Here is a 13,333-nt window from a genome sequence, read left to right as displayed (position 1 = left end):
ACCTCGTGTTGGTTTTTAGGCCTTGTCTAGGATCGGCTTACGATCACCGTGCGTGGCCGCGAGGCCCAATCGTGAGTAGGATGATCCGATTATGCGGTGAAAACCCTAAATCGTCGTAGATCGCATTAGCTTTATCTTGATCAAGCAGGACCACCATATATTCGTGCACCTCGTACGAATCATGGGTGGATCGGCTCCTTGAGCCGATTCACAGGATAACCTGAGAGCCGATCGAGGCTCGTATTTAATGTTTACGTGTATGCCATGCAGGAAACTAAGCGAGGCATCTCCATCAACTTCCTGACCAGGTATAGGTCAGGTGGCACGCCCTTGCATCAGCATCGGACGTGTGTACCAGAGGCTTTGCGGGCCGTCGCTCGGAGGGACCAGGGCCAGCCGCAGCCCTAAGTTGTTCCCGGCTCTACTGTGTTGCCCGTCGCTGCTCGCCGGTGGGTTTCGACCGCAACAGTATAACAGCAGTAGTTATAAGTTTTTTATTAAAAGCAAATTCTGTTCAGTAAATAACTGGTGACGAAGCAGGTCGAGAGCAAGCAAATCGCGAACATCGATGAGTACTCAATCAAGAACTGCGTGGCTCGGCTAAACACAATGGGATTGTCACGAGAGGAGAAGGTAAAAGCCCTACAAGTCTTTAAGAATGCTGACAATCGCGAGCTCTTCATTTGCGTTGATGTGGATACTGCTCTCATGTGGCTGCAAGGCGAAATGGCTTAGGAAAGGTAAACTCTCTTCTTGTCTGCATTCTTAAAGATATATCTAGGTATATCTAGTAACTTATGATCACAATGGCATGATGAATGATTGTCCAGTTGCTAATTTTATATAATGGTTGTCCAGTAGCTAATTTTATGTAATAGCATGATGAATTGTTGTCCAGTAGCTAATATCAAATATCATTTGTCAAGAACCAGACATTGATCTGGTAGATGTTGTCTGATCCGTGCTGGATCTTGTCCAGGGATTATGATGTTGGCATGGGTCTTGTCTATCTATCTTAGGGCATAAACGATTTACATAATGAAATTCATTCTGCAGGGTGCTATTCTCCTTTCTTATAGAGATTCTAACTTAGAAAGCAGATCTCCAAGTATCCAAGTGGTGTCAGTTAATATGCATGCTTTCCCGCAGTTCTGCCTGTCCGCTTCTGCAAATAGATGTTGCATTTGATCAGAACAATATGTTTAATAGCTGCCGACACAGACAATACATTCACATTGGACCAGTAGATATTATAGCTGAAACTTGACATATGTAAGTTCATACAGGTGTCTATCAGCTGATCAACATACATAGATTTATCCATCAGTAGGATCTAAGGACATTCATGAAGCAATGATGAACCCCATTCTTAAAATATGACTTGGACAGAGATGATAAATTAGCTAAGGTGATTATGTTGTGGAAGCTTTACTTTTCCAACCTTGTTACCCTGTATTTTTTGGTATTGTAGTCTTGTAGTTCTTCGGTACAAAAGCCATGTTCTGTTTTCGGGTCACTACTGATTTAGTTTGATACAGTACTGCACGATGTATGTGTGGGTTTTAGATCAAAGAATTGCTCTTGAATTAGCATATTTTACAGCTTTAAGGCTAACACCAGCTTATTCATATAGTTGATATGTTAAAACACTTGATTGGTTTAAACACTCATGTAGTTGCCTGTTATTTTTATAAGGCAACTGTAGGGCTTTGACCGTAATCATGTACTTAAATAGTTGATTGGTTTAAACACTCATCTTGTGCATCCTCCAGGGCAACTGTGATTGCTTGTATTTTTATAGGGTATTGTGCATTTTGCTTATACTTTTCTCTGAAATTATAGGTACATGATAGAGGGAAAAGAGCTAGAGTTCCACATGAAGAAGCTCCAGAAAAAGATGGACATTGGATCAGTTTCTGCGTCTTTACTGCGGAGAAGCAAAATATTTATTTGCTGGATTTTGTTGTTTTTCCTCTTAAAATTCGGATGGATCCAAAAGAAGACTGTTCTGGGATCTTTTTTATTATCAACTATTTAAGTACAACTACGTAGTATTAAAATCATGTTGTTCTTGCGTAGTTAAACTTGGTGCCTTGTTTTCTTCTGTTTGTATTTTACTACTGCTTGCTGACTGCTGGCAACTGTGCTGCTTGCTGACTGCTGCGTGCTGCCTGCCGTCCGTCGCATGTGATGCTTGCAGCATGCAGGGATTAACCGAATGGCAAACAATAGCCGGGAACGTGGGGAGAGGGGGCATCGGGATTGGGGTGGTGGTTCGGGTTCACCCAAAACCGCGCGGGGATTAAACCACTAGTGTAACTAACCCCATGCAACCGAACGAGGCCCAAGTGGGAATCCCACCTTGGGTAGGTTTCCCTACACATGGAAGGTTTTGGGTTTGGGTCTTATTCGAAGACTTGTAGTCCAACACTTGGGGGTTCCACCTATATAATGAGGAGTAAGGGGAGGGGGCCGGCCACACCAAAGCCATAGCTTGGCCGCACCCCTCAAGTGGCCGGCCACCCCTCTCCCAAACCCTAGCCGCCCCTCCTCCACCTCTTCTCCAGCATACGCTTAGCGAAGCTCCGCCGGAGATCTCCATCGACACCGCCACCACGCCATCGTGTTGCCGGGATTCCAAGGAGGATCTACTACTTCCGCTGCCCGCTGGAACGGGGAGAAGGACGTCGTCTTCATCAACACCGAACGTGTGACCGAGTACGGAGGTGCTGCCCGATTGTGGCACCGTCAAGATCTTCTACGCGCTTTTGAAAGCGGCAAGTGATCATCTTCTGCAACAACGAGATCTAATCTCGTAGGCTTTGGAAATCTTCAAGGGTTAGTCTCGTTAGTCCCCTCGTTGCTACCGTCTTCTAGATTGCATCTTGGCTTGGATTGCGTTCTCGCGGTAGGAAATTTTTTATTTTCAATGCTACGAATCCCTACAGTGGTATCAGAGCCAGGTCTATGCATAGATTGGTTGCACGAGTAGAACACAATTGTTTGTGGGCGTTGATGCTTTGTTGTCTTTAGTTTGAGTACTTTGCATCTTTGTGGCATAGTGGGATGAAGCGGCTCGGGCTAACTTTACATTACCGCGTTCGTGAAATTTGCTCCACGCTCGACATGCAACTTGTATTGCATAAGTGGCTTTGCGGGTGTCTGTCTCTCCTACTATAGTGAAGATTCAATTTACTCTTCTATTGACAACACTAGTATCTCCGTTGTGGTTCATATTCGTAGGTAGATTAGATCTTACTCGAAAACCCTAAACCACGTAAAATATGCAAACCAAATTAGAGACGTCTAACTTGTTTTTGCAGGGTTTGGTGATGTGATATGGCCATGATGTGATGATGAATATGTATGAGATGATCATTATTGTATTGTGGCAACCGGCAGGAGCCTTATGGTTGTCTTTAAATTTCATGTTGAGTAGTATTTCAAAGAAGTTGTAATAGTTGCTACATGGGAGAACAATCATGAAGACGGCGCCATTGACCTTGACGCTACGCCGACGATGATGGAGATCATGCTCGTTGATGATAGAGATCATGTTCGTGATTTGGAGATGAAGATCAAAGGCGCAAAGACAAAGGGGCCATATCATATCACATATGAATTGCATGTGATGTTAATCCTTTGGGATTTCTATTTTCGTGCCCCCGGTTCCTTAGTTGTGCTCAGTTTTCCCCAGCTCCTTAGTTTTTCCTCAATTTTCCCCAAGACCTTGTCTGAAACCATCACAGGTTCTGTAACGGCCGGTTGCCCGACGGTTGACCGTTATCTTCTGACTAGTGGGGCCACGTAGAGCCCGCAAAGACACGTCAGACCATCCATCTTTGTTTGACCGTAAGCATCGCTGTATCCCTGACCAAAACACGCACGAGTGGGGCTTCGATATATCGAATGACAAGTGGGCCATGGCGCTGATACATGGGGCAATACACGGGTAGGAATAGATTTTTAAACGGAGCTCTACAGCGATGGCACAGAGGAGGTGGCCTGCGGGGTGCCGAGATGAGATCGACGTCCACAAAGAACTGCATGAGGCGAGACTAGACGCATTAGATAGATATGAACTAGACGCGTTTAACCATGCAAAGAAGAGAATAAATGGTCGACGACATCGACGACTACCTCAAAACTTTGACTGACCGTGTCCGACACGAACGCGAGCAATGTAGAGAAAACTAGTGTCTCTCCTTTCTGGCGTGTATAGATGGGTGCTAGAAGAGTGTGGTGGCGAAGGGAAAGACCTCGCGGTGGTCTGTGGCGTCCAACATAGCGGGGCGGTGTGGCCGTGCCCACAGCGGCGTGCATGCATGCTCGGCATTGGCATCAGCATGTACGTTCGGCATTGGCCTCGGCGGTATCTCTGGTGTGTCAGTGATCGAATGAGGGGATGGGATTGAGGGTGCATCCCGACGGTGACCTAGTAGTGGCGGCGAGCATAGCCGTTCTGATCATGCCGATATCGGCATCGGCATCGTTTGGAGGCTGTAGTGCTTGAATCAAGGTGGGATTTGTTTCTTGTACGCCAAAAGTGATTTGAAACAAGTTTCGTGTTGAAGGTTAGGTAACGAAAGTTTGTAACTAAGCCCAAAATTATACTAGCGCCATGGTGAGGTTCTTTTTGATAGAGCTATACAGTTAGGCAAACTTTTTTGACACTATTTAGATGGGGTTCCTTGTTGTTACACGTATGGCATCATGTATGGAAAATTTGGGGTCATTTGGAGATGTTCGAAAAAATCACTTTGCTTAAACGCATGCCGTTTCATCTCACTGAAACCAGCTTTTCTAACAAGGTGATTTATTCTACCTTCTCTAAATGACCTCAAATTTCATACAACTGATCTTCTATACATAGATAGATAGATTGTTTCGTTTTTATATTTTTCGAACTTTTTATTTCCCTTTATAATACCCAATTGATTTTCAGGTCAAAACCTCAAAAAACAGCATCATGTATGGCATCATTTTCGCCCTAAATTTCAAATTTTGTGAAACTTTCCCTTTTAGATATTCCTTGTTGTTATAGATATGACATTATGTATGCCAAATTTGGTTAGGTCTCACTGAAACCAGCTTTTGTAACAAGTTAGGTTTTTTCAACCTTCTCAAAAGGGATTTTTTCTACCTTCTCTAAATGACCTCAAAAATCATACATACGATCTTCTATACAAAGATAGGTAGATTGTTTCGTTTTTACATTTTTTCGAACTTTTATTTCCCTTTATAATACCCATTTGTTTTTAGGTCAAAACCTCGAAAGTTAACATAAGTAGATGGTGAACCCTTCCAAACTTCAAATACAGAGATAGATAGATTGGTTCGTTTATCATTTTTACCGTGAATAGTAATGGCTACAAGAAATTGGTGATGGTTTATCATTTTTTGCGTGAAAAGTAATGGATACAACAAATCGGTGATGATTTATCATTTTTTTCATGAAAATTAATGGCTACAACAAATCGGTGATGGTTTATAATTTTTTTCGTGAAAATTAATGGCTACAACAAATTGGTGATGGTTTATCATTTTTTGTGTGAAAATTAATGGCTACAACAAATCGGTGATGGTTTATCATTTTTTTCGTGAAAAGAAATGCCTAAAAGAGTTTATAATTTTTAGCACGTGAAAATGATAGAGAGAGAGGGGTTATCCTGCCCGTTAGCATACTTAGAGAGTGGAAGGTAACCGCCGACAGAGAGAGAGAGAGAGAGAGGGGTTATCCTACCCGTTAGATCATACGATCAACGGTCGGCGGGCACGATCCGCGTGACATGGGCTAGACCAATCAGGGAAATGTTGCACGTGTGAGAGAATTTGTGGAGGGAGAGGGCAAAACTGAGTAGTATCAAGAAACCAAGGGCACCTATGTAATAAACAGACTAAGGGATTCAAATATGAGATTTAAAAAATGGAAAATGCGTGTTTTGTACAATGAAACCCATCTTGGCCTATCTCAAACTATTTGCAATACAAATATACATGAGTGTGAGAATTGTGGCCTCATTTAGACAAAGTATGTTTTGGGGAAAGCTGTTTTGTGAAGGGCTTATTGTGGAAAACCATGCACCTTCATAGCTACTAGGTGATTTGAGAAGGCCTTTGAGAAGTGGCAATTTGTGGTAAAACTTGATTTATCTATGACTTATCTATGTTTTGAGAACTGGCAATTTGTGGTAAAGACTCCATGAGTATGTGCCACTATTTTTCGGAATTTTTTGCACATTGATACGTCTCAAACGTATCTATAATTTCTTATGTTCCATGCTACTTTATTGATGATACTCACATGTTTTATACATACTTTATGTCATATTTATGCATTTTCCGGCACTAACCTATTAACAAGATGCCGAAGAGCCGATTCTTGTTTTCTGCTGTTTTTGGTTTCAGAAATCCTACAAAGGAAATATTCTCGGAATTGGACGAAATCAACGCCCAGGGTCTTATTTTTCCACGAAGCTTCCAGAAGACCGAAAGGGAAACGAAGTGGGGCGACGAGGCGCCGACACAACAGGGCGGCGCGGCCAGGCCTTGGGCCGCGCGGCCCTGGCGTGTGGGGCCCTCGCGTCGCCCCCTGACCTACCCTCCTGCCTACATATAGCCTTCGTCGCGAATACCCCAGTACCGAGAGCCACGATACGGAAAACCTTCCAGAGACACCGCCGCCGCCAATCCCATCTCGGGGGATTCAGGAGATCACCTCCGGCACCCTGCCGGAGAGGGGAATCATCTCCTGGAGGACTCTTCATCGCCATGATCGCCTCCGGAGTGATGTGTGAGTAGTTCACCCCTGGACTATGGGTCCATAGCAGTAGCTAGATGGTTGTCTTCTCCTCATTGTGCTATCATTGTCGGATCTTGTGAGCTGCCTATCATGATCAAGATCATCTATTTGTAATGCTACATGTTGCGTTTGTTGGGATCCGATGAATATGAAATACTATGTTATGTTGATTATCAATCTATCATCTATGTATTGTTTATGATCTTGCATGCTCTCCGTTGCTAGTAGAGGCTCTGGCCAAGTCGTTACTTGTAACTCCAAGAGGGAGTATTTATGCTCGATAGTGGGTTCATGCCTCCATTAAATCTGGGACAGTGACAGAAAGTTCTAAGGTTGTGGACGTGCTGTTGCCACTAGGGATAAAACATCAATGCTTTGTCTAAGGATATTTGTGTTGATTACATTACGCACCATACTTAATGCAATTGTCTGTTGTTTGCAACTTAATACTGGAAGGGGTGCGGATGCTAATCCGAAGGTGGACTTTTTAGGCATAGATGCATGCTGGATAGCGGTCTATGTACTTTGTCGTAATGCCCAATTAAATCTCACACTACTCATCATAATATGTATGTGCATTGTCATGCCATCTTTATTTGTTAATTGCCCAACTGTAATTTGTTCACCCAACATGCTATTTCTTATTGGAGAGACACCACTAGTGAACTGTGGACCCCGGTCCATTCTTTACATCGAATACAATCTACTGCAATACTTGTTCTTACTGTTCTCTGCAAACATCATCATCCACACTATACATCTAATCCTTTGTTACAGCAAGCCGGTGAGATTGACAACCTCACTGTCACGTTGGGGCAAAGTATTTTGGTTGTGTTGTGCAGGTTCCACGTTGGCGCCGGAATCCCTGGTGTTGCGCCGCACTACACTCCGCCGCCATCAACCTTCAACGTGCTTCTTGGCTCCTACTGGTTCGATAAACCTTGGTTTCTTACTGAGGGAAAACTTGCTGATGTACGCATCACACCTTCCTCTTGGGGTTCCCAACGGACGCGTGATGTACGCGTATCAAGCTCTTTTTCTGGCACCGTTGCCGGGGAGATCAAGACACGCTGCAAGGGGAGTCTCCACTTCCAATATCTTTACTTTGTTTTTGTCTTGCTTTATTTTATTTTATTTACTACTTTGTTTGCTGCATTATATCAAAATACAAAAAAATAGTTACTTGTTTTACTTTATTTATTATCTTGTTTGCGTTCTCCATATTAAAAACACAAAAAAATTAGTTACTTGCATTTACTTTATCTAGTTTGCTTTATTTACTATTGCTAAAATGGGTACTCCTGAAAATACTAAGTTGTGTGACTTCACTAGCACAAATAATAATGATTTCTTATGCACACCTATTGCTCCACCTGCTACTACAGCAGAATTCTTTGAAATTAAACCTGCTTTACTAAATCTTGTCATGAGAGAGCAATTTTCTGGTGTTAGTTCTGATGATGCTGCTGCCCATCTTAATAATTTTGTTGAAATTTGTGAAATGCAAAAGTATAAGGATGTAGATGGTGACATTATAAAATTAAAATTGTTCCCTTTCTTATTAAGAGGAAGAGCTAAAGATTGGTTGCTATATTTGCCTAAGAATAGTATTGATTCATGGACTAAATGTAAGGATGCTTTCATTGGTAGATATTATCCTCCTGCTAAAATTATATCTTTGAGAAGTAGTATAATGAATTTTAAGCAATTGGATAATGAGCATGTTGCCCAAGCATGGGAAAGAATGAAATCTTTGGTTAAAAATTGCCCTACCCACGGACTGACTACTTGGATGATCATCCAAACCTTTTATGCAGGATTGAATTTTTCTTCGCGGAACCTATTGGATTCAGCTGCTGGAGGTACTTTTATGTCCATCACTCTAGGCGCCGCAACAAAGCTTCTTGATAATATGATGATTAATTACTCTGAATGGCACACGGAAAGAGCTCCACAAGGTAAGAAGGTAAATTCTGTCGAAGAAACCTCCTCCTTGAGTGATAAGATTGATGCTGTTATGACTATGCTTGGGAATGGTAGATCTAATGTTGATCCTAATAATGTTCCATTAGCTTCATTGGTTGCTCAAGAAGAACATGTTGATGTGAACTTCATTAAAAATAATAATTTCAACAACAATGCTTATAGGAATAATTTGGGTAACAACAACTATAGGCCATATCCTGCTAGTGGTAATGGTTATGGTAATTCTTATGGGAATTCTTACAACAATAATAGGAATATGCCCTCTGGTCTTGAAGCCATGCTTAAAGAATTTATTAGTACACAAACCGCTTTTAACAAATCTGTTGAAGAAAAGCTTGGTAAAATTGATATTCTTGCTTCTAAAGTTGATAGTCTTGCTGCTGATGTTGATCTTTTAAAATTGAAAGTTATGCCTAATGAAAATAAAGATATTAAGTCATTTGCTACAGAAAACGCCATCCAAGTTCGAATTAATGAGAATATTAGATTGATGGCTAAATTGCGTGCTAGGTGGGAAAAGGAAGAAAATGCTAAAGAGAATAATGTAGCTAAAGTTTGGACTATTACTACCACTAGTAACGCTAATGCTTCACATGCTGCTACACCTCCTACTATCAATGGTAAAATAATTGGTGTTAGTGTTGGAGATATGCCAAAGAGGCAATAATAAAAGTGGTTATTATATATCTTTATGTTTATGATAAATGTTTATATACCATGCTATAATTTTATTAACCGAAACATTGATACATGTGTGATATGTAAACAACAATGAGTCCCTAGTATGCCTCTTAACTAGCTTGTAGATTAATAGATGATTAGTTTCATAATCATGAACATTGGATGCTATTAATAACAAGTTTATATCATTGTATGAATGATGTAATGGACACACCCAATTAAGCGTAGCATAAGATCACGTCATTAAAGTTATTTGCTATAAGCTTTCGATACATAGTTACCTAGTCCTTATGACCATGAGATCATGTAATCACTTATACCGGAAAGGTACTTTGATTACATCAAACGCCACTACGTAAATGGGTGGTTATAAAGGTGGGATTAAGTATCCGGAAAGAATGAGTTGAGGCATATGGATCAACAGTGGGATTTGTCCATCCCGATGACGGATAGATATACTCTAGGCCCTCTCGGTGGAATGTCGTCTAATGTCTTGCAAGCATATGAATAAGTTCATAAGAGACCACATACCACGGTACGAGTAAAGAGTACTTGTCAGGAGATGAGGTTGAACAAAGTATAGAGTGATACCGATGATCAAACCTCAGACAAGTAAAATATCGTGTGACAAAGGGAATTGGTATCGTATGTGAATGGTTCATTCGATCACTAATGTCATCGTTGAATATGTGGGAGCCATTATGGATCTCCAGATCCTGCTATTGGTTATTGGTCGGAGAGAGTTGTCACCCATGTCCACATAGTTCGCGAACCGTAGGGTGACACACTTAAGGTTTGATGTTGTAGTAGTAGAACTTGAATATGGAATGGAGTTCGAAGTATTGTTCGAAGTCTCGGATGGGATCCCGGACATCACGAGGAGTTTCGGAATGGTCCGGAGAATAAGATTCATATATAGGAAGTCATTTTATAAGTTTGAAAATGATCCGGTGATTTTACGGAAGGTTCTAGAAGGTTCTAGAAAAGTCCGGAAGGAATCAATAAGGAAGGAGGAGTCCCGGAGGGACTCCACCTCCCCATGGCCGGCCAACCCTAGAGGGGGGAGTCCAAGGTGGACTCCACCAAGGGGGCCGGTCACCCCCCCTCATGGAAGGATGGGAATCCCACTTGGGTGGGAGTCCCACCTTGGGTAGGTTTCCCTACTACATGGAAGGTTTTGGGTTGGGGTCTTATTCGAAGACTTGTAGCCCAACACTTGGGGGTTCCACCTATATAATGAGGAGCCAAGGGGAGGGGGCCGGCCACCACAAGCCCTCAAGGAGGCCGCACCCCATAGTGGCCGGCCACCCCCTCTCCCAAACCCTAGCCGCCCCTCTCTCCTCCACCTCCCCCGCACGCTTAGCGAAGCTCCGCCGGAGTTCTCCATCGCAACCGCCACCACGCCGTCGTGCTGCCGGATTCAAGGAGGAGCTACTACTTCCGCTGCCCGCTGGAACGGGGAGAAGGACGTCGTCTTCATCAACACCGAACGTGTGACCGAGTACGGAGGTGCTGCCCGATTGTGGCACCGTGATCAAGATCTTCTACGTGCTTCGGCAAGTGATCATCTACCGCAGCAACAAGAGCCTCATCTTGTAGGCTTTGGAAATCTTCAAGGGTGAGTCTCGATCATCCCCTCGATGCTCCCGTCTTCTAGATTGCATCTTGGCTTGGATTGCGTTCTCGCGGTAGGAAATTTTTTGTTTTCTATGCAACGAATCCCTACAGTTAGCAATGTTTCTACTCCTAATGCAAAGCTTGCAAAACTGCCTGAAATTGCTAAAACTGCTGAAACTGCTTGTGATAAAACTGCTGAAATTTTTTCTAATGTTGGGGACAATGATCCCATTGCTTTAGATCATAATGGTTTAGATTTTGATGATTGTCACATCTCTGAAGTTATAAAGTTCTTACAAAAACTTGCTAAAAGTCCTAATGCTAGTGCTATAAATTTGGCCTTTACAAAACATATTACAAATGCTCTCGTAAAAGCTAGAGAAGAGAAATTAAATCGTGAAACTTCTATTCCTAGGAAGTTAGAGGATGGTTGGGAGCCCATCATTAAGATGAAGGTGAATGATTTTGATTGTAATGCTTTATGTGATCTTGGTGCAAGTATTTCTGTTATGCCTAAGAAAATCTATAATATGCTTGACTTGCCACCGTTGAAAAATTGTTATTTGGATGTTAATCTTGCTGATAATTCTACAAAGAAACCTTTGGGGCAGATTGATAATGTTCGCATTACTGTTAACAATAACCTTGTCCCCGTTGATTTTGTTGTCTTGGATATTGAATGCAATGCATCTTGTCCCATTATATTGGGAAGACCTTTTTCTTCGAACTGTTGGTGCTATTATTGATATGAAGGAAGGTAATATTAAATATCAATTTCCTCTCAAGAAAGGTATGAAACACTTCCCTAGAAAAAGAATTAAGTTACCTTTTGATTCTATTATTAAAACAAATTATGATGTTGATGTTTCATCTCTTGATAATACTTGATTCACACTTTCCGCGCCTAGCTGAAAGGCGTTAAAGAAAAGCGCTTATGGGAGACAACCCATGATTTTACTTCTGCACTTTTATTTTATATTTGAGTCTTGGAAGTTGTTACTACTGTAGCAACCTCTCCTTATCTTATTTTTTTGCATTTTTGTGCCAAGTAAAGTCTTTGATAGTTAGGTTTATACTAGATTTGGATTACTGCGCAGAAACAGATTTCTTGCTGTCACGAATTTGAGTAGTATTCTCTGTAGGTAATTCAGAAAAGTCTGCCAATTTACGTGAGTAATCCTCAGATATGTACGCAACTTTCATTCAATTTGAGCATTTTCATTTGAGCAAGTTCAGTACGCCAGAAAAATTAGTCTTTACAGACTGTTCTGTTTTGACAGATTCTGCCTTTTATTTCGCATTGCCTGTTTTGCTTGTTTGATGGATTTCTTTATTCCATTAACTTTTAGTAGCTTTGTGCAATGTTCAGAAGTGTTAAGAATGATTATGTCACCTCTGAACATGTGAATTTTTGATTATGCACTAACCTTCTAATGAGTTTGTTTTGAGTTTGGTGTGGAGGAAGTTTTCAAGGATCAAGAGAGGAGGATGATACAATATGATCAAGGAGAGTGAAAGCTGTAAGCTTGGGGATGCCCCCGTGGTTCATCCCTGGATATTTCAAGAAGACTCAAGCATCTAAGCTTGGGGATGCCCAAGGCATCCCCTTCTTCATCGACAACATTATCAGGTTCCTCTAGTGAAACTATATTTTTATTCCGTCACATCTTATGTGCTTTAGTTGGAGCGTCTGTATGTTTTTGTTTTCGTTTTGTTTGAACAAAATTGGATCCTAGCATTCATTGTGTGGGAGAGAGACACGCTCCGCTGTTGCATATGAACACATATGTTCTTAGCATTATTCTTAATGTTCATGGCGAAGGTTGAAACTGCTTCGTTAATTGTTATATGGTTGGAATCAGAAAATGCTACATGTGGTAATTGGTATAATGTCTTGAATAATTTGATACTTGGCAATTGTTGTGCTCATATAGATCATGTTTAAGCTCTTGCATCATATACTTTGCACCTATTAGTGAAGAAATACATAGAGCTTGCTAAAATTTGGTTTGCATGATTGGTCTCTCTAAAGTCTAGATATTTTCTAGTAAGGGTTTGGGCAACAAGGAAGACAGTGTAGAGTCTTATACTTATGTGAGTTTTGATGTACCGGTCCATACTTGTGTTTGCTTCAAACAACCTTGCTAGCCTAAGCCTTGCATTGAGAGGGAATACTTCTCATGCATCCAAAATCCTTGAGCCAAAAACTATGCCATTTGTGTCCACCATACCTACCTACTACATGGT

At 41.6% G+C, this 13,333-nt stretch overlaps 1 long non-coding RNA gene across 1 annotated transcript; it reads left to right on the top strand.

Moving 5' to 3' along the window:
• The first annotated feature begins 536 nt into the window (after positions 1 to 536).
• LOC127309677 (uncharacterized) lies at positions 537 to 2,078 on the top strand. The gene is made up of 2 exons (XR_007857285.2): positions 537 to 740; positions 1,843 to 2,078. It is a non-coding gene; the product is annotated as an uncharacterized lncRNA (long non-coding RNA).
• The last annotated feature ends 11,255 nt before the right edge of the window (positions 2,079 to 13,333 follow it).

The sequence above is a fragment of the Lolium perenne genome, chromosome 6 (assembly GCF_019359855.2).
Source record: "Lolium perenne isolate Kyuss_39 chromosome 6, Kyuss_2.0, whole genome shotgun sequence".
NCBI classification, from domain to species: domain Eukaryota; kingdom Viridiplantae; phylum Streptophyta; class Magnoliopsida; order Poales; family Poaceae; genus Lolium; species Lolium perenne.
The sequence above is the reverse complement of the archived record's forward strand: the minus strand, read 5'-3'. Positions and strand labels throughout refer to the sequence as shown.